Source organism: Fundulus heteroclitus, chromosome 1 (genome assembly GCF_011125445.2).
Source record: "Fundulus heteroclitus isolate FHET01 chromosome 1, MU-UCD_Fhet_4.1, whole genome shotgun sequence".
Lineage (NCBI taxonomy): Eukaryota > Metazoa > Chordata > Actinopteri > Cyprinodontiformes > Fundulidae > Fundulus > Fundulus heteroclitus.
Window position 1 is genome coordinate 17196245 of NC_046361.1, and position 21853 is coordinate 17218097.

A 21853-nucleotide genomic window follows, 5' to 3' on the forward strand; every position below is an offset into this window, starting at 1 on the left:
GGTTGATAGGTAGATGGATTTAGCTGAATACTTGGGGGGAAAAAAAGATTAATTTCTTTCTACGTTAAAATAATGCACTACTTTGTCTTCATCTATCACATAGCCTACTATCAAGATTAAAAGCTTTGAAGTTTGTAGTTGTACGCCAAATAATTGCAAGGCACCAGCCTGTCAATAAACATATAATTTGTTCCTATTTCCTTGGTTGAATAAACTGAAAAATAGAGGATAGCGAAGCTTAACAAAATGCACAATACTGTCCTGGTCAGGTACAAGACCTGGACTGAGAATGAGAGCAAAAGAAGCAAAGATCCCAAAGAAAGTTTGTGCTTTATCCACATTTAGGTATTTCTGACACTGACAATGTAAAACACTTTTTCAAATCTGTTTTTATCAACAACAAAAAAAAAGAATAACAAAACCTTCTAATAGAAATCACTTTACAGATCTGGGGAGGAAAACTCAATTTCCACTGCTGCTTCATCGTCATAAAGCATCAAGAGACACAATGACCTCTCTACGGTTGTATATAATTTTTGTTTGTTTCTGGGGGGGGGGGTTCTCTCTCTCTCAACAGTAGCTGCATCTTGCCTGCTGTTTTCTTTAGCTGAGATGCTGTCCTGGAGGAGGATATTTTTCTGAGCTGCTCTTGACTTGAATGCTGGCTCAGAGTTTGTCTGCTTGGCTGTGTCTCTCGCCTAGATGAAGCCACTTCAGGAGCTTCTATTGTGCTGCTGTGTCCTCTCTGTGTCTCAAACTCCCAATCAGTCGTGGCAGATGGCCGTTCACACTGAGACTAGTTCTGTTGGAGGTGTCTTCCTGTTAAAGGAGAGTTTTCCTCTCCACTGTCGCTATGTGCATGCTCGGTATGAGGGATTGCTGCAATGTCATCGACACTCTGCAGACGACTGTCCACTGGGGCTACGCGCTCATCCAGGAGGAGTGAATAAGTCAAAGACTCAATGTAATCTGATGGGTTTCCTTACATAGAAAACATTTGACCAGTCTGTATGATTTGATTTAATACTTTATAGAGAGGCTTTAGATGGCATCTGTTGTAAAATGGCACTATATAAATAAACTGATTTAATTTGACAATGTAAAACAGCAATAACTCCTTTAAATATTAAGATACCCTTTTAATTCTGCAGGTGAAAGTCTTCAGATAGCCATGAAAATATGATACGTATGTTGCTATATGTGATAGGAAACTATTAGAAAAGTTAGTGTTTAGGTACCGTTACTTTATTAACTGAAGTTAAAAATTGTAAAAGTTAAACTCTAAATAAAGTATTTTTTTTTAGATTTCCCTTTTTATTGTTCTCTCATTTTTCTTGCTATTAAACAAAAATATATATTTTAAAAAGACAACTTGACTTCAGTCAACACCTATATGGGTATATTTAATCTGTCCAAAGCTTTTTATTTATGTACTATATACTGGTCACCATTCCTTCATTCATTTGGCAACAGAGCTTCTTCCTCTACCAGAAAAGATTAGCTTCAAACATGTTCAACATGATCCAAAAGTGTAAAATCTGTCAGAGAGACCTTTAATCTGCCTATGGAACAAAGCCTTTTGTACAAGGACTAACCTGACCTTGTCACTGCAAGTTTAACTTGCTGTCTACTAAGCAATATAAAGCCCCGGCCAGCCCTTCTCGTCTTCTCCCTCCCTTTAAGTGTCCCTCTTCCTCCTCCTGCACAGAACCCCCTCCAGTTCTCTATTTGTGTGTGGAAGGGGATGGCTTAAGGTGGGGGGGTAACTACAGCACCAAATGCTGTGTTAATCCCTGTTTCTCTGAGATGGCCAACAGTAAATCCGAGCCCTCTGTAAACCAATCTCAGGGTTTTTTATCTTGATTTATTAGATTACGTGTCCCGGGTCCCTGAGCCCGGGCTACTAATCCTAATCGGAATAGACAAGTATTAGCCCAGTTCAAGGGGAGCTAAACAGCAGTGGTGGCTAAGTTTCTGTAAGAGGGAAACTATCAGCTCATAGGCTTGATGTAGCCTTTTTTCTTGACTTACATTAGTAGAATGAGTGCGTAATTAAATACATAAATCCTCACAAAGGAACCCTCAAAAGGCCTAAAACCATTGAAGCCCATCCAGTTTGGCTTTCTTCTCCCCCCCCTCCTTCCTGCACAATGAAGTTACTGAGCCAAGCCCAATCATTTGTATTTTTCTCAGATTTTTAACAGTGTGCAGGGCGAACATGAAGGTCCCATTGAAAACAACTGCAAGAATTAATTTTACATCTCAGTGAATTCAAGGCAGTGTTGTCAAATTATAAGCAACAATGCTATGTAACTAATTTCCCCTGGTCCAGAGACTGTAAGTAATCACTTTTCATCTGTAATAATAAATCGCATATAATTAGTAAAGTGTCTCCGCCCTGTTTTCTTTCAGACAAGCTGGTCCTCACATTATAGTTCACAGCCTTAAATCTTAATGAAAGGATACTCTCAAGCATATTGTAATTTGCTGCTCTTGTGCTGTTTTCAGCCAGTCCAGCCAGTGTGGAGCAGCAACTGGGGTTAAGCTGGATGGAGTCCATGTGACACATGAGGCTGAGGGCTGGGGGAACATTAAGAAGTGTTTGCTCATACACTAATGCTGGTGGCAGCTGTTAGTCTGCCAAAAACTGCAGCAGCAGCAGCAGCAGCAGCAAGGATATCCTGAAATACTATTGAAAACCACTAAACCTCCTCCGCGCCGATGTAAAGCTATACAGCTTCTTGGCGCCAGCACGATCACTGATCAATCTGGGAATGTTAAAAATGGAGCCAGGTTTGGGGACTAAATGAGCTGCTTTCCAGCCAGGAAGGTCAGGCTGGTGATCTCAGGAGAATTACAAGGAAAGCTCTTTTTTTTTTCTGCTTCTTCTTTAGAGGGTTTGAACTTGCAGCCACAACAGCTGCGACATATGTTCTTGCATTTGTGCTGTAAATGCATCTCTGTCATTGCATAAGTATATGTAGACTTGTGTGTGTATGTGTGTGTGTGTGTGCCTTGACCAGCACGTTGAGGTTGCCCGTGCCCACTGCCCTCAGGGCTGCTGACAGGGAAGCTAAGGCAGATGTGACAGCCATGTCTGGTCCCTGTATGTGCTTGTTTGTCCCTGAAAACGAGACACCAATATCACTCGAGCCCCCTGGGCATGCTTAGCTCCACCACACTGCATCCATCTGATACAAACTGGAAGCCCACACTATGAAAACAAATATTTCCGTCGGTGGGCTGTGAGGGGCTACGTTATAAGTTCATTGGCTTTTCAGTTTCAAGTGTACACTCAAGACTAAAGAGAAGGTAGGCTAGCATTTTTAGGTGGTGAGTCAAAGCATGCCCAACTTGAAATGTTACAGCTCTGCAGGGCCTTTTTCACATTTTGTTAGGTTACGACCACAAACTTCAGTATGTTTTGTTTGAGGTTTTATGTGATAAACCGACACAATGGAGAGCATAAATGTAAAGTGGAAGGGTAGTGTACATGTTTCAGCCATGAGGACACATCTTTACTCCCTTACTGTGTAATTAGAGAAGCAGAGACCCGTGGGGTATGTTTCTTAGGGCATTGCGAAACCTAGAGTGAGACATTTGTCCATTCTTCCTCGTTGAATAGCTCGAGCTCAGTGATATTGGATGCATAGAGTTTGAAATATATATATATATATATATATATAATCTCTTCTCACATTCTTAATTGCTTTTAGGTTTGGACTTTGACAGGGCCAGTCTAATAGATAACAGTCTAACAGATAAACAAGCTTGGCTCTAAACCTATATGGTTAAGGTTCCAATATGTTTTCTTCCATTATTCAGAAAATCTGTATTTATTTAATAATATGTATTTATTACAGGCTATTGGAAAATTCACCAACAGTGCCATACATCACTTTCTCTCCTAATGTTGTGCAGTTCACAGCTGCAGCAAACTCTGTTCGCTTTCAGATGATGAATGGAACATGGCTCTGTGAGATTTTCTAAACTTGGGATATTTTCTTAGAATCCTGATCCGGCTCTAAGTTCACCACAGCTTTATCCCCGAACCTCTGAGGCCTTCACAGAGCACATGCAAATTACATGCATGATTTTATTTAGGAGTGTCCGAGGCTTCAGATGGTTTTATTCCTCACACATTTTTATAACCCTGCATCATAGGATACATTCTGACCTGCTCGGCATAAAATCACATTAGATCACAAAACTACAACAACATCAAGATACTTTGAAGTAGGTGGGTATGAATACTTTTTCAAGACACAGTACCTCAAGTAAGGTGATGCTCTGTGTTAAATTACTTGATGCAGGATCGCTGTCTGCCAAACAAAAGTGAGGAACTAATTTCCTCAGCTCGTGTGTTTTGTCCTTAGACACAAGTGTCACTAAATGTACTTTCCAAGGAATATTCATTTCGTTTGGATGGCCTCGTCAGCCTTGTGACCCAATCCATATCCATTCTGTCCTGTGTGCCCTCTCCGGTCCCTGACTCTTTTCTGTAAGTGGCAGATATTTCACCTGCCTATCAGTTTCCCTTTAAACCTGCTGCTATGTGCAGGAAAGGCGCCCATATAGGGTCACTGATTGTCCTCTGCCAGGCCCTCTTTGGAGCAACTATCTGGCTGTCTCTACTTCCTCTGCTTCTGTCACTCAAATTACAACATGTAGAGGTCACAGCTAGAGATTGGTTCAAGAGAGCTAATTAACTTTGATATAGTTTTACATAATATTGTGATGGAAAAGGTAAAAGCCTCAGGTGACTCACGGCTTCAGAAGTAAATCATACATTCAGGCCTCCCCGATTTTATTAACAATGGGGGTAACAGGAGGCTTCGGTAATTTTTCTCTACAGGCTGGAACACAGCCTGGAAGATGTTCAGCAAAGAGGCAAATTCCTGCCTAGAGAGCAAACAGTGTTTGTAAGTGTGCACGTTTGTATGCAGCCCGCAGTGGAATCCTGTTTAGTACCAAATAATGGGAATCAGATCATTTCCATGCAGAAATGTGCAGTGGGAAGGAAAGCAGCTGCTGCAACGTGAGGAAGGTAGGAGGAGGTTAACAGGAGTCAATGGAGGCTAAAGAGACAGCAGGTCTACCGATGACAGAAAGAGTGGCCAGGGACTGCAGTTCAAGACTTCTGGAAACCACATCAAACAGGCTATGGAGCGTTGCCAAGAGAAACACACACCAACTGTTGCAAAAGAGGGATAGATGGAAGACAGGCAGGGGGAAAAATAAAAAAAAGTGATGTAACAAAAAAGAAATAAAGACATATTCAAGGGCATTTTGGCTTCATGGTGAGGAATAAGACAGAGAAGTAGAGAAACAGGTGCAATGATAAAACTAAGAACACAAAATCTCCTAGATTTCCAGGTTACAAGATGTACTTGCCATCTATGAGTCTGTAGAAACTAAAATTACATTAACGAGTGCAGCATTTAGTCTTCCTGAAAGCTTTTCCAACAATGATATTCCCTGGATGTGTAGAGATTGTTTTGCTGTTTAAGTGGGGCTGTGTGAGGTACTTCTGAGCAGTCAGTATATTATCTGCATCTGATCTCAGTTTTTAGGAAGAAATCTGGATTGGAGTAAAGCCTAATACCTCTTAGAGCTGATCCCCCTAACCTCAATACAAATCTAAATAAAGTGTGTGACTATAAGTGGTAAATATCAATTGTTTTTGGATTCCTAAAGCTTTTAAAAAAAAATTATAAAGCAGCTGTCGACTTTCTTTAGTTTCAACTTTGGTATAAGTACTATGTCACAGTTAGGTTACACAGTAATAAGAATACAATCATTTGTGCACAGTGAAGATGAAAATATGTTTTTCTAATGTGTATTATTTCTGGATTTTTTTGTTTTTGCATATTTCCGACTGAAACAACGACAACAACTGAAACAAGGAGACTTCAGCAGATTAATTCATCTGATGACTGGAATAAGAAGATTTTCAGCTTGGTCTTCCCTAACAGGTGACAGTCTGGTTGGAAACATGGAAAATCAGTTTATTTTTAGATCAGTGATCAGTTTTAGTTCAGAGACATTTGCAAGCAATGTCTGCAATTCCTTTAGGCTGCAAGATAGCGAGAGAGAGCAAGACTTTCAGCATTTAAGAGGAAGGCTGAATGTATTACAGCATTTCTGTGTTATCAAAAGTGATAGATTTGAATATGTTGAAAATCTTACAGATAAGTTAAGGTCCTAATTCTTAATACAAAATGATAAAATAAAGCTTGAAATGTCTACTAGCTTTGTCTTTGTTTTAAACATAGGGTTGCTGCATAATTTTAAAATTCAATAGGTTTTTTTTGTTTTTATTTTGACAACACTTTTCCAAAAATTCTTGAGATCTACTATTGTTTAATTTTTTTTATTAGTTTATTTTGCAACAGGCGAAAACACCCTATTTCATGATCTATACAACTTAATATCTGGACTGGATTACGAATAATTTTACTGTAAATTGTATTAAATGTCAGTTTTCAATCTATAATACCTTTTTGGTTAGCAAAACTTAAAAAAAAGATAACAGAAAAGTGAAGAAAGTCTGGACAATTAAAAACATTTTCCAAACTTAACTTTCTTTTTTTATACCTATTGACTCTTGTAAAAGGATAAAAATCATATTTGGTATTTTTCCAGACTTTTCAAGACTGCATAGGAAACCTCTAAAAAGGTGAAACCCTTTTTAAACACCTCACATGGCGTGAGATCCGCTCATTTTCTAATATCAGTGAGTGGACACTGACTGCAGAAAGGCTAGAAAAAGCATTCTTAATGCTGTTTTCATGTCTTATTTTATAACAGTTCCTAAATGAAAATCCATTAAAAGTAGACTTGGCAGGTCAATGCTTCTCAAACAAATGGAGATCAGAAATGAGACACAAAATTCAAATGACGCAGTTAAATCTCAAAACCTTATCAACACATTTTGGAATGACTAGCACTGCACACATCAGAGATTTAAGACTTCTAAAAAAAAATAGCTAAAACCGTTCATTTTTAACCACTATATCTTGTCTTTTCTGTGTGCTCAGCAAAGTGTCCTCCCTGCCTGCAGTTGGGCCCCATTCTCAGGGCTATCAGGAACAGGCCACTTGTTCTGCACCTGACTAATACCCTCTATAATGTCACTTCTATATTTGTATCCTGCTAATCTGCTCTCATGCCCCACTCTTTTCCACTTTCTTGCAAATTTATCACCAGACTGAAAGACTGCTGCCAGATCCCTAAGTGCCTCACCCTTTTAAATTAAATAGCGGCATTTGTGATAAAGCCACTAAATTCCTTATCTGACTGACCTGAAGAGACTTTCAAGGCAAAGTGTCACTTTTCCTAAACTGGAGCACTTGTGACGCCATACACTCCACCCTATCCAACCGCCACACAAACACGTTTGCACACACCCACAGACTGACAGTTTTCTTGTCCTCCTCAAGGACAGAATCAGGTCAAAAATAGAACAAAAAACAAGTTAGGCATGCTGCGGAAAGGACAGGCGCATTTAACAAGGGTAACTGGGGAGTCATTTTAAACCGGGATCTTCTTATTTGAGTGAAGTGATGAGTAAAAATTCAAATACAGTGCTTGGCTACCTCTAAAAGGAGAAGTTTTAGCATTACTCAGTTTATTTTCGTCTGTAGCCGAAAAGCAAAAACAGCACATGTGTATTTAAGCCCACCAGGCTACACATTGTACATAGTGATATGGCTTTTTTACCTAAACTAATTCAAATTAAAACTGAGCTCAAGAAATGCAGAGCACCATTAATAGTTCTCTCAGAAAAAGCCAAGGCCATCAGCTCTGAGTTGGGTTATCTTGTACTGAGCCTGAACTCAAAGAAACATTGAGCCTGTCAATAAATTTATGTTCACTTCCTTTCCACCGCAGAATCATCACCTAATAAGGCACTGCCTGAATTCAGTGGTTATTTTGAGTGGTGTGATAATGCTCGCTCTTACACTGTCCCTCTTTAGAAGCTCTAAACAGAGACAGGTCTGTAACTTTTTAGAAAATGGGTGTTGGAGCAGATAAGAAACAGAGAGATTCATAAATTCAAACAACTAATACTAACACCTACCATGCCTTGCAAAAGTAATCACACCCAATAGACCTTTTTTTCCTCCACACTTTGAAACGAGACAACCACACACTCTATTTGGTGTATTTTATGCAAATTGAAACAAAGTAACATATAAATGTGCAGTGAAAGCAATATTCTTCATTTGGAAAATGTAAAACAATGAGGCCGATAGTAATTCTGGAGTAGCTGCACAAATCCACAGCTCAGTTGGCAGAATGTATTTACAGGACAACTATAGTCATGCAGGAAGAAAGGCATTGGTGAATGAGGAAACATACATAGAGCCAGAGGTAGAAGCTGCTCAGATGACACCAAAATTGAACTTTCTGGTCAAAATACAAAACCTTACATTTTCAGGAAAGCTAACACGGCACATCACCATGAGCACGCAACTCCCAGGGTGAAACATGAGGGAGCAGCATAATGCTCTCGGGATGCTTTTCTTCTCCAGGATATATGAATGGAGCTAAATACAGGACAATCCTAGAAGAAAAAATATTTTACAGACTGCAAAGAAGACACTTAAAACTGGAGCTAAGCGTCACCTTTTGGAAACACAAGGAGCCTAAACAGCCAGAGCAGTAAGATAATAGTTCGGATCAAAGCATAGCCATGGGTCAGAATGGCTCGGTTAAAGTACAGACGTAAATTTTGCTGTGAATCTGTGTAAAGACTTGAGCATCGATGTTCACAGACTCTCCATCTAACTGCTCTATTTTGCAAAGAACAAGGGGCAAAACTCTCATTCTCCAGCTACGTAAAGCTGGTAGAAACATATAGCTGAAATCGCAGCTAAAGCTGCCTCTAGAGTAAAAACCCAGAGGAACTGATTACATATTATATTCAAAATAATTATTAGAAAAACAAGAATTATCTTTGTGGCATTTATGCTATCACATAAAACATCAGTCCAAGTAGATAAACAGTGGTTCAAGGAACGTGGATATTTAAACAAGGAACTGTATAACGACACCAATCTATAAAGTCTATATTTTTATGAAAGCATAAAAATTTTTAAAAACAATTATGAAACTGAGTAACTAATAGAGTAAAAAGAAAACACTGAAGGCTTTATTTCTATTTTGGCCTCTTCAGTTTCTAATCTGTTTTTGATAAGCTGAGAAGTCACTTCCTATCTGAGTGCTTTCCATTGTTTTGCCATATTTTAAGAGGAATGAGGCTAAAACAAACTGTTCCGATGTAGAAGGTCAAACAGCATTGTTTCGGAAACCAAGAAAATACGACTAAAGGTAACAGCTTGAGAGCAACAGGGTATTCCTGTTCCTGACAAGTGGCTTGTATACAACCCTGATTGTTGATTTAGACTTAAGAGGAACAAAATCTTCACTTTAGCGCGGTGGGCTCTTTGCAGCAGGGCTTCCTCTTAATCTCAGTCTCTCGCGTTTGTTTATCAGTTTTAAAAAAAACTGCACGCTGAAGGACTCCTTGATTATTTAGACAAGACTCAGGAGTATTTCCGGGGCCAACAGAATGAAATCTCTGATGCAGGGATCCAAGCAGGCAGCTTGCTTAATACTTGACCCATGACCTCTCCTGGGTAATAATGCCTCCATATCTGTCCTCGCACACGTAGCAGCAGAGAACAATCATTCATTCAGATGCCTGGAGAAGTTTCACAAAGCCATTGGAAACACTGTTCAATAAACCCGCTTCTATTTCCAGTATGTTTAGATTTTTTTTGCTGCTATCACAACAAAAAAAAAGATCCAAGAAAATATATATTACTAATGTAGACCTTCTTTAAAATTTTTTTAGCTCTTTCTCTTTCAGAGAGCTGCATAGGATCTATATTTACCCCTTTCGGCGGTCTTACATACAAGACATTTGCCATTTTCCAATTTCATTCACATTTTAATCCCCCTCTCACCCTCTCAGCTGTTCCTCTCTCAGTCATGCTCGCTCCACACAATTGAAAAAAAATTGCCATAAAGCCAAGCAACTGCAAGCTGAGAACCACTTGCAAAAATAAAGGGCTCTCAGAATAGATAAATAAAATCTCTGTTATCCAGCTGCCCTCCCTAAATCACTCCCAACCCCTTCAACAAGTGGTCACAAGCCAGGGCAAAGCAGGCTCTTTCAATAGCACAAGACAACCACAAAAGAGGATTCTTTCAGATTCCAAAACTGATTGCTCAAGTTTTACAAGTGAAAACTGGGCTGAATCTGTATCTTTGAACATAATTACAGTATGTCCTTGAATCATCCTTCCTGTTGGTGAAGTGTACTGCCTCGCATACATTCCTGGGAATAGAAAAAAAAAGAGACATTCTGAAAGAGGGGAAGTGGGAGGTTTGTCGGGGCTTATTTTCAGTCAATATTACAGGACTTCAGCTTTTCTGAGAGAAAGGAAACAGACTGGGAGTACAAATAAGTATCAAGACAGACATCCCAATATTTCATCCATCTATGGAAGCCCACATGTTGACGGAAGCTTCAGATAAAATACGAGGTCCAGCATTGTTTGTTTTATTTTCCCTGTTTTTCAATGAGCTAGTCTCCCCCAACTACTCAGCCCACTGGAAAGACGAAGCTCTTACTGTGCTGGCACAACAACAAAGAAGTCTCAGGCACAGTCATCTCTCTTTCAGGCTTACCCACAACAGTTACTTAAATATGCTTAGCTCAAAGAATTTATCAAACCGATCCTGATAGTAGACCACGTTAAACCTGCTATTGCACCGTCCTATCTAGCTATCTATCTATTCTTGCTGAACATCAAGTCCTTTCACGTCCTTTAAGTATATGTGTCTGTTAGCATGAACCCCTGTTTTGTATAGTGCATGTATATTAGGATGAAAGATGTAAAAATAAGCTTCTATGGGGGTACAGAAAGTTTTGCTGTGATGTCAGCATATTTTCTTTTCTAAGCTAAAAGATCAACTGACCACCTGGGGAGTTAAGTTTAATGTTTCATGAGTGCCACCGACTGCTTAAATAATTATTGATTAATCAGAAAGTAAGACTGCCACAAATTGGAGCTACCTAAAACACACAGACATGCCTGGGTGAGTGAATCTTCTTCAGTGTAGACAGAGTGGACATCTGAGTCGAACGATTGGTGAGTATGTTGTGCAATAAAGACCCATTTACAGCCTACGCCATCAGGAAGTTGTGTGCGCTTTAAAGCAACAGAGGACTAGCCTACGAGTAGTGGTTGCTAATGGTTTGTCCAACATAGGAGATAGCAGTACTAAATCAAACGCCAAATAGTTATCACCACTGGCATAAATATGTCGGATGGTTGCAATTATGATTGTACAAACAGATATTCCGTGAAAGGACTTAAGTTCTACAGCATACCTACTACAGCATTTGGCTTCAGGCTATATCGATGCATGCATCGAAAATGCATGCATTTGCGTTGCTCATTTTAAGGCTATCTGTTTACCCTTTGATTTCACTAGAAACCCCAGTTTTGTAAACATTTGTTTTTATTCAAAACACACAGTTTTATGGACATCTCTGCTTTATTGATAATGACCCAAGACTGGTACATCAGTGTCTTTTGCCCTTGCCATTGGCTAGGGGAGATTTCAAACTGCAGGACACAAAACTCGGAGTCAAAGTCATGTACATGTCCCCAAATGACATAAGTATCAAGTGATTTTTATGCTTGTAGCTTCTCTCTTGTGTACACGCTAGGTTTTTCCATCAAATATATACAAATACAAGGCCACAAAATATTGGGCCGCTTGCTCATGTAATGCTTTCATTCAGTAACTGTGTGATCTGGAAGCTGGTTTCCATATGGTAAAGTAACTTTTTCAAAGTAAGTTTCATGATCTTTTGCAGATAATGCACTCACGTACCTTGATAACATAGGGCTAGCCACCATTTCTCCATCGCCACGCTGCTCCCGGAGAACTGTTTTTGTTTACAAACAGTATAAATGGGGCTACGACATCTCAGAGCTGTGATGTTCATGCAACAAAATGGCCAAGCAATCTGTGGGAGCCTGGCTTAGCTATTGATCAAACTGTATATGCTACACAATCATATGCATAGAAATGTGATGCTGGAGTAGTATGTGGGCAGTGAATGTATGTCCTGTAAAATAGGGTGATGAAGTTATAACTTTTCTACCTAGCAGAGCAATTATCAGAAAACAATGGATATTAGGATAAGACAGTATCCCTTCTGGTCTTCTTATAGTCTGCCTGTTAAGGCTTGTAAACTTATTTCTTTTCTCTAACATATTTTTATTTTTTTTATTTATTTATAAGCCATTTCAGAAGCCATTACAGGGCTGTGAAAAAGTATTTGCACCCTCATAGATTTTTTTGGCAAGAAGTATTTGTCAAATGTTTTCAACTGTTGAATGGAACAAATATTTACAAACTACCTTGACCCTCTTTAAAAAGTAAAAGAAAACATGTAACAGTGGTAAACCTTCCCAAAGAGGTCATTGACATAGTCATCAGCTGTCACGGAGTCTCTTTTCATTTTTATGCTGATGACACACAGTTATACAGCATATCTGACTCGCAACCAGCTGCAGCTTCAAAAACAACTACAATACTCAATGCCTGTCTGGAGGAGATAACGGTGTGGATGAAACACAACTTTCTCCAGTTGAACAGCTCCAAAACTGAGGCAATTCTTGTTGACACCCCACATCAAGTCCAGTCACCCTCCATCCTCCTGCCATTGACTATCCATGACTATTTCTGGTCAAGACATTGCCCTCTCTACAGTGGTCACCAATCTTGGTGTAAGATTTGATCCACAACTCACCTTTGAAGCCCAGAATTAAAAACCTCTGCAAGATGTCCTTCTTTCATCTCTGAAATATTGCAAAGCTCCATTCTACACTCACTTTAGCCGAAAAACTATTTCACGCCTTTGTCTCCTCCAGGCTGGATTACTGCAATGCACTTCTCATCGGGATCCCTAACAAGAGTCTGCAGAAACTACCATATGTTCAGAGCAGTGCTGCAAGGATCCTGATGAGAGTGTGAAAGTACAACCATATCCCACCCATTCTCCACTCACTTCACTGGGGTCTCGTTTGTGCTAGGATTGAGTACAAGGTCTCTGTTCTCACCCACCAATGCATCTATGGAAATGCTCCACAATACCTACAAGTATTACTCAACCCTTTCACTACAACAACAAAAATCGCCTCTCACTCCCCAGAGCTAAGCTGAGCACCATGGGTGATGGTGCCTTTTGCTCGGCCGCTCCCTGGACTTGGAAATCCCTCTCTGACCATCTGAGAGAACCACAGACAATTGAGACTTTTATAAAGGAATAAAAACATTTCTTTTTAGCAGAACGTATGAGTTTTAACCCTTACAAAAAAATATTATTATTGTTATTGTTATTATTATTATTGTTATTATTATTATTATTATTATTATTATTATTATTATTATTATTATTATTATTGTTATTATTAATAATAATAATAATAATAATAATAAATATTATCTACCAGGAAGATGGTGTGCAGAGTTATTTTGTTTGGTTGGTGATCCTAATCTTTTGAGTTTAAATACAGTAAATCAGCCAAAAAGAGGAAGGAAATCACAATGATTAGAAAGAGCCCAACCTCTTTAAAGTCTTCAGAAAATAATCTAAAACATGATGCTGTATGAGACATTTGGTGCATTTTTCTTGTTATTTATCTCCGTAATTCACAAAAACTATGGAACAAGCAATAAAAATAGACTGACATGCTGTGATTCAGTACATGTGTCTGAGGAGGTTTATTTATGTGTATAAAACTGAAGAAGGGGAGGAAGAAATGGCAACATTTGGATACAAAATGAGGCCACAAATTTGGCAGGCGGTCAGAGTGACTTCGAAGCCCTGTGGCTTATATGGGCATGGCAAGCATAAAATTAAGACTAAAGTTTTAATAGTAGCACTTAAAGTTACTCCCTGTAAACCATCCAACCATTTTTTAAAATGATTTGAGTTTAACTAAATCAATCTTCATCTAGAGTGGTTACAAAATTAAACTCCTCGAGTCTTTCAACCGTCAGCAATAATTGAATTGTTGATAGATGTATAATTCTGGAAAACAACTACAAAATATTAAAGTTTAAATATTTGCACAGTATTTCTGAGCAGGCACACAGTATAAAAAGAAGCCACTGCATAAGCAGTTGCCCCAAGGCTTTAACAGGTAGCAGTGCAGTGGCCAGACTCACCAGGACAATAAATCCACAGCTGGCCCAGGGATGGTCTCTGAAATCCCTACAATCAGGCTGCACATAAATGCTATTTTGTGCTGACTGCATTGTCTCCTGCCTCTATTCTGGTAATCTAATGTGTGCTACATGTTCTTGGTCACCTTGACTTTGGTTGCCATAGCACTCTACACAAACACATCCCCACCCAGAAATACACCAAATAAGGCTTGGGGGAAAATCTCATAATCAGACGGCACAGAGGGAGAGGCACATATAACCTTAAATATATTGTAAACAGGTCAAAGCTGTGTGCGTGCATACAGAGCTTGAGAGAGACTGCCGATGACACAGGCGCGCACAGTCTGGTTAATTAGTACACAACAATAATTGTCCTAAGCTCAGCTATTGTTGACTCAAAGAAAATGATAATTGCACGGGCATCAACAAAAAAAAAATAATTTGAAGTTCTTTAGAGGAGCAAGGTCTCTGAGGACAAATCTGTTTGTACCAGAAATGACCTTTAAACACCTTCCTCATACGCCAAGGAACCGGTATACAAGAAGGCGGCCGTTCTGTCTAGCTGTCGACCCCGGCAGATGTGAGTTCTGAAGAGTTCAAAAGAATTCGGCATGGGGGCACTCCCATTTACATAATCCTCCAGATATATTCCCCTGCAGCCTAATCAAATTATTCACAAGCCTAGCCCCTAACTGTTTCAAACTGCGCAATACACAGTCTGTCCATTACCATCCTCTGCGCCTTAATCGTGTCAAAACACCCAATGTTGCTTTTCCCATCAGAATGGCCAACAGATGCAGCAAACAAAACACGGCTGCGTCTGACGCCCAAAGAGTTCAGACAAATGACGCTTGCCTACTTTGTCTGACATTTCTTATTGCCCCGGGATTTTAGCCACTTTTGAAGAACAGAGTGCACTAAGAGGAAGAAAAAGTTATCGCTGGAAGAACACCATCTTAAGACAATGGGACAATATGTTCAAGTCAAGCTTTCAAGGGAAGTTAGTAGTTGTAGTAATTAGCGGAGCACAGTTGCAGCTATTGTGAATAACTTTGAAAGACAATTGCAGATGACACAAGGGATTTTGATAATCACAGGATTGGGTCCCAGAAGGCCTAATCCAAAAAGAAGATAAAAACAGAACTGCTGATTCATACACAAGTATGGTTTATGCACTAACCCAATGTACAAGCTTCAAAACAAGGCACTTTTTTCCCTTTGTGGATATACTTAAATAATTTGTAGTACATTCACTGCCAACAGGTGTCTCTGATACTGATATATTTGAGAGTAGTGTTGTTGTTTTGAAGTTTATTTGACAAGAAACAATGTGTACTTGCATAGCCATGCACTGATTACCATCTTGGTTAGGTTTTATATTCATTTATAACATAACCTGTGTTTAGATAGAAACAGGAAGAACAATTTTCAAGAAAGGTTTAAAAGGTACTATCTCCTATAAAAAGAAGATCAGAAAAAGGTAGCCTACTAACAACCTTTTTGCATATTAAAGACCATTGCAAACATTTAGTTATGGACACCAGCAACAGTAATTTCATACATTTAACCAGGTTTCAAAGCAACTTAATAAACTATAATGGAAATAAATGGAATGAACTTAGACTGCAATTTTCTAGAAATACTGACCACTAGGATAGCTTTGAACTAAAGCCACATTCACCCTGCTTCACTCTCAAATGGGCACAAATTCATAGAGACCAGTAAGTGACCCAGAGGCACACTGGCAGGAGGCATACTGGAATCAAACCTACAGCTTTCTGTTTGCCAGAACAACAACTCTTTCCACCGAACCACAGTCTCCCCTGGTGGAGTCATATGGTCAGTAAATACTGTAATACTGTACGATCAACAATTCCCAAAGTTACTTTTTGACCAAGAAGTTATATTGTTTTGACTTCATATGTATTTAATTTAATGCATATGAAAGGTATATATAGAATAATAGGGTAAAACGATAATGTGAACCAATTCTAACAAAAACAACCAGCATTTATGCTATTTCCAACATAAACAGCATTTCCTGTTACTTCTGTGTTTGAGCGACCGGCTCAGGCTTAATCACATTCTCTGAGCAAGCACCCTGATTGGCTAAGGAGCTGACACCATTAATCCTTTTTATATCTGGTTTTCCAGAAGTTGTTCCTCATTTATTTTTTTGGTGAATCCCGACCTTACAAGGGACAATGTTTTTCAGGGAAAGTTGACACATTCCAATTGCTCCACCTATTGAACTGACACTAAATGACCCTTTATAAATATATCATGTTATTTTTAGATCTTGAATATTTTAATTACACTTTATTTCTTCTGTTGGAATCTTTTGGAGTGCAAGGGGCCCTCCTGAAAACCTTATTTGGGATCATCAGCCATCTTCTATTGTGTGGTTTGTTGGAGCAGCAGCTTATCTGTAGCTTAGAGGCAGCGATAAACTCATTAAGACGGTCGGCTCTGTCCTGGGACGCTCCCTGGACACAGTGCAGGTGGTGGGAGACAAAACAACTGCAAAAAAATAACATCACTGATGGACATTGTCTCCCACCCCACGCATGGAGCTGTTAGAGAGCAGGAGAGCTTATTTGGTGACAGACCGCTGCATCCCAGATGCTCTAAGGAGCGCTTCCGCAGGTTGTTCCTCCCAGCTGCTGTTAGACTTTATAGTCTGTGCTGCTTTATTGTTCCACTGTGGAACAATAAAGGAATTTCTATTCTATTCTAATCTATTCTATTCTTGCTACTCTGGTGTGTAGTTGCTGAAAGATTATTCCAGACTTTTTCTGGAGCAATTATTTGAATTGGTAAGAGTGGTTTTCATACTTTTTCTAACAAGTTCTTCATCCATAAATATCATGTTTTCAAGTACCACCATCTTGATAGCCATTTAAAAAAGTATATTGTTCTACGTTATGAAAAAGAAAACTTTATTCATGGGCATTGTATAATTAGCCTAAGGGTCCATTTAATTTCCCCAATGTCAATTAATTATCAATTAATTTCCCCAATGTGATATTTGCAAAGACTAACAGAGAAATCCCTAGTTGGAAGTTGGAATCTGAACTGGGAACGAGGTCCGACCCCAACCACAAAATCAAATATATTTCCGTTAACATGTGTTGCTGAATGTAGAGATAAAAGTTTCAACTACAAAGACAAATGGAACAAGAAGCTGCCCTCAAAAATGTCATTTGTTCATGTTTCCCTTGTAAATATTTTATCCCCAAATTTGTTCCAGAAAAGGCAGCCCAAGTACAGTGGTACAAGCACAACAACTTTTCTGAACTAGTTTTTGAGTTCCCATGGAACTTGCTGATAACACTGTCAAAGGTAATCCCTGACCTTTCCCTTTAATACTTTTCTTTGGTTCAGTACATGATGTGGTGCTTTTTGAGATGTTTTAGCCCATTTCATCTTGTCTCAGAGGCCCTATTCAATTTATTTCTTAATTCTACATGTCAGCAGGCAGAAATAAGGCTTGGGTGTGGCTAGTGAAATAGATTTTTTTGTAGCACTGGTTATAATATATAATTAATGTATCACTAACCGGGGAACCACAGGATAAACAACCATGCACACACACTCACACCTAAGGGCTATTTGGAGAGACCAATTAACCTAACAGTCCTGTTTTTGGACTGTGGGAGGAAGCCGGAGTACCTGGGGAGAACCCATGCATGGACAGGGAGAAAAAGCAAACTCCATGCAGATAAAACTGGGATTTAAACCCAGGAAGCTGCTTGCAACAGTGCTACTAACTGTGCCACTATGCATTGTGTCTGAACATGGAACCCAAAAACAAATAACACCTTATAATGAGCTTTTCAACTCACTGCGTCTTTATTACATCCAGCTTTGTATTGTTTGAGTCTGAGAAACATCATCTCATTGTTAATCAGCCTGTTCTTGCTTTGTGCTCGCTATGCAGCCGGGGGGTAAAGGGTTAATGGATCAGCCAAAGTTAACATCCCATATGCGGTCAATTTTCAATGACTTCTGTTCCCCGGATTGAAATAAACTATTTTATGTCTCCAAATATGCAGATCATTTTGCTTAATGAAAGATGCTTGACGTCTCAGATCCAATTAATATGCAAATGTAAGTGAGGATTTATTTGTGACATTCTGTATGGGTGAGAGAAAACAAAAAGGCTTCTTAACAGTAACACTAATTGCTGTGACTGATTGTCACATATCATCACTCACTCCGGATCTCCTAAATACCAAAATTCAGATAAAAAAAAAATTCACATCCGCCTGGTTGGATATATTTATTTTCATGTGCTTATTGGTTTGTTTTTCCGCTACACTGCACAGTGTTGTGTTTAGCCATGATGAGAAAATATGCTTTACTAACAGTCTCTCTGCAGTTTGTTCAACAAAAAAGGTGAATAATTAAATTTAAAATGTAATTAATGAGTTCTCCTCATGTTTGTTAACTTTCAGGGGAGCGCTGCATATTTTTGGTGTACATTACTTTAATACAATCCATCAGATTAAAAGAAAATGTGTGAAACGCTCATGCTACATAAAGTTCCTTTTCTCTGATTAGTCATTACGGCTTTGTAAAACAATCCCGTGAAAAGGCTGCACTCGCACACTTGTCACATATACACGTTTTATGGCTTTCACACATCCAATTTCTATTCCAGCTGTTAAAAAAGCCACGACTAATGCAATTCATCTTTGATGTGGAAAAACCTTCAATCAGTGATGTATTTATCACTGTAAAATAAAATCAATAATGTAACTCAACTATTAAAATGCCTTAATGGAAGGAGCAATATACTTAGACGTTTGCATCATCCCCAAGCTTTAATGCTTAGGGCACTGTACAGAATGGAGAGGGGGGTTACATTTACATTTCAAAAACCGTAAAGAACAACTGACACCTTTTGTGGTGTATTTTTGTTTAGCATATGATTTAAATTAAACCGGAAAATTGCAGGAATCTAGATTTGTGATCAATGAAAAATTAATTCATAAAGTGCTGGAAAATTATTTACGAAAAAAAGTCCTTTAGAAATAATGTTCAATACTGCGACTTTGAAGTGTGGTCCTCCTTTCAATGAATAACAATGGATAAAGTACTTATATAGTGTGGTCTAATTAAGAAATCTTCAGGGTTGTAAAGGAAACGACTCTATTTGTGTGCAGTAGATTATTATACCTAAAATTTTGTTTCTGAAAAAAAAAATTAACATTACAAATTAGAAAGTATGTTTAATACAGGAATATTATTTTATTTTATCTTTTAATTTGAAAAGATTTGGGGAAAAAGGGTACAAAAGGTCACTGCTAAAGAAACTGGTGGTTGACACGACTGTTAATGGAAGATTGACGGAAGGATAACAACCAAAAAATAAATAAATGCTGCTAGCAAACCTCTCCTTTTCCCACTGTAAAACAGGCCTGGAGGGCCACCGGGCTTTTCTCGCCCCACACCAGGCTAAGCATAGCTTGTATATTTATTTCTTTTAAATAAGTATTGTATGCACCAGTAACAGGAATAATGGTATACAATATGATTGTCAAAATAATAGCTGCTTCAATACAATCAATACTAAAAACGTAATTATTCAAAGATACAGATTTGTTTTAAAATCTGTATTATCTGACCCATTCACATCTACCCAGATTGCAGCACTTTTTCTGGCAGCAGTGCAGCCATTCCCGTTTCCTCCATGCATCTGCTTACCTGACCCAAATAATGAGCTGCTGTTGGAAATCTTAAAGTTTGGTATCATGTGGAGAACAGCAAAAAAAAAACAAAAAACATGTGACCCTCTTTATAGACAAGACAAAAACAAAAGAGAACTTCTGAGAAACGTTCCTAGGTAGACAAACAAGAAAACCAAATGCTGAATGGAGCTACATGCTAAGCTAACAGTATGACACGGATGTTTGAGAGGAACATAAAAGTCAGTAAAGCTCATGACTCTGGAACAGTGAAGCAATAAACCTCCCAGACAACATAAGCCAACGCTAGCTGTTATTAGTGTGACGGACAGCCCAATGACCGGGCTCTATCTGTCAGAGCTTCCCCTTCCAGATGCACCATGCAGCGCTCCGCTACATGGCTGAATGAATAAAAAATTAAGAAACGAAACAACACACCAACGCTTTGTTTGCCATTTTAACCAGACCCTGTATAGCAGGTTTAGCGCAAACCCTCGATGTAAAATTATTTTTAGTTCAGTTAAATGGTTATTTTAAAAAAAACAAATTATGGATTTTTAAACTTTATTTCATTTTTTTCAAAACAAGGAATGATTTGGCACATTTATTAGAATAATCTGGATGTTGCTTAAATATAAATCAAGGCAAAAACAACAGCATTTAAAAAAATATTAGATTTCTGTTTTTTTAGAAAAGGAAGTGAGGAAAACTCTGGAGACCTTTCCAGATGTTTCAAGACTACGTAGGACCATCCAGTAAAGGTAACTTGGAGAGTTTTTAATTGTGGTTTGTCTTGTTTTCCAGGTGAAAGTTAACGCTTGGGTCAACAAAGTCAGCAAAGTAACTGTACTGCAGAGTACATGTGCAACACTATTAAGGACAAACATATTCAGCTCTGGCCCTTAACAGTATTTTCCAAAGTCCTGAGCAAACGTATTGCTCATGTCGGAATCCGTCAGTGTTTGTGTGCGTACTCGACGTCTGTTTGCATGCCGACCCGGCCTCAGATTGCTGTTTGACGATGTAATTGCTCTGCTCCTCTCCTCCTCCGAGTGGCCCAGGATGGATCTGCGCGGGCTGTTTAGCAGTCAATGGCCAGTGCAGATTGTAAACAGATCTCCCATGAATTGCGGGTTTAGCGGTTTTGTAAGTCTCTAAACAAGGTTCTGCCGATAACGCCGCTCGCACCCCGACAAAATCAGCCACTTTGCTGCCTGGGTGTGATTTGAGAGGTGCCAGTCAACATGATTGACACTATTAATCCCCCACAGGAGCGAAGAGGAGGAGAAAACAAACCGTGCCCTTATAGAAAACATGTCCCTGTTTAAATTCCACTTTAGGTAAATATTTCACCCATCAAACTGCCATGCTGTAAGATAGCAAAACATGGTTTTGGCAAGTTAGAAAGAAATTAGACTGTATAATTGACTTAATTATTGCTTTGAAAGAAAACAAACAGCTGCACAGTTGTTACAATGCAGAATGTTAAATTCATACATGCTACATATATAGAAAGGTGAGAAATATTAGTGTTTATACAGCATAAACATAAAGCTTAGAATTTCAATTCGCCACCTAAACTCATTTCTGATTTGTATGCTGTCACCCAGATTAAGACTAAGGAAAGTTCTGACATATAAAGCATACGGGAGCGTTTAAATTATATATTAAGCTTTGCTGGCCAGTAGGACAGAAAGCCATTAAGCATTAAGCACACATATTAATATTCCTGTAATAATGGGAGCATCTTGGAGACAGAAACTAACTTGCCCAAAGCTGTCATACAGGATAGTCTGATTGACCATATTTGCCAAATATGGTTAGATACTAGATACTATAGACCGTAGTAAAATCCAAACAATAACATGTTTGTAGACACATCACCAATATACAAATACAGT

At 38.7% G+C, this 21853-nt stretch overlaps 1 long non-coding RNA gene across 2 annotated transcripts in view; it reads left to right on the top strand.

Annotated features, from left to right (window-relative positions):
- Positions 1 to 3019: 3019 nt before the first annotated feature.
- Positions 3020 to 21853, top strand: part of LOC110369199 — a 59226-nt gene continuing 40392 nt past the window's right edge. For both annotated transcript variants that reach the window (XR_004930957.1, XR_002428810.2), the window contains exons 1-2: positions 3020 to 3312; positions 5907 to 5975. This is a non-coding gene — a long non-coding RNA (uncharacterized LOC110369199). The remainder of the gene's footprint in view (positions 3313 to 5906; positions 5976 to 21853) is intronic.